General features: G+C 35.0%; 1 protein-coding gene across 1 annotated transcript in view; it reads right to left on the reverse strand.

Annotated features, from left to right (window-relative positions):
• LOC119585419 (Ig-like and fibronectin type-III domain-containing protein 1) overlaps positions 1–317 on the reverse strand; it is a gene marked incomplete in the record, with an annotated part of 121,576 nt that overhangs the window by 3,074 nt on the left and 118,185 nt on the right.

Consider the following 317-nt stretch of genomic DNA (forward strand, 5'->3'; position numbering starts at 1 on the left):
TTATCATAAAATCTGATACAAAATAAACTTTATTCACTAGCTTAATATCCCACCATGTATGCGGAAATTATCATAGGAGGATTTATTGGCATTTATTTACGAAAAGAAATATCCGATCACGGATTCGTATTACTGGTCTCCACACCGTCTATTTTCTTTTGTTTCTTCCCTTACTTCTTGGACCATTTTTCTAAGAGAGTAATTTAGGCTCGAGACACCTGATTACTCTAACAATGCCACAAGTCTCCGAAGAAAAGTTTAATCATTACGTAAATTGCTTCTGCGAATCGGTAAAAAGAAGGGGATCTTTCTACAAG

The sequence above is a fragment of the Penaeus monodon genome, chromosome 19, assembly GCF_015228065.2.
Source record: "Penaeus monodon isolate SGIC_2016 chromosome 19, NSTDA_Pmon_1, whole genome shotgun sequence".
In the NCBI taxonomy this organism is placed as follows: Eukaryota; Metazoa; Arthropoda; class Malacostraca; order Decapoda; family Penaeidae; genus Penaeus; species Penaeus monodon.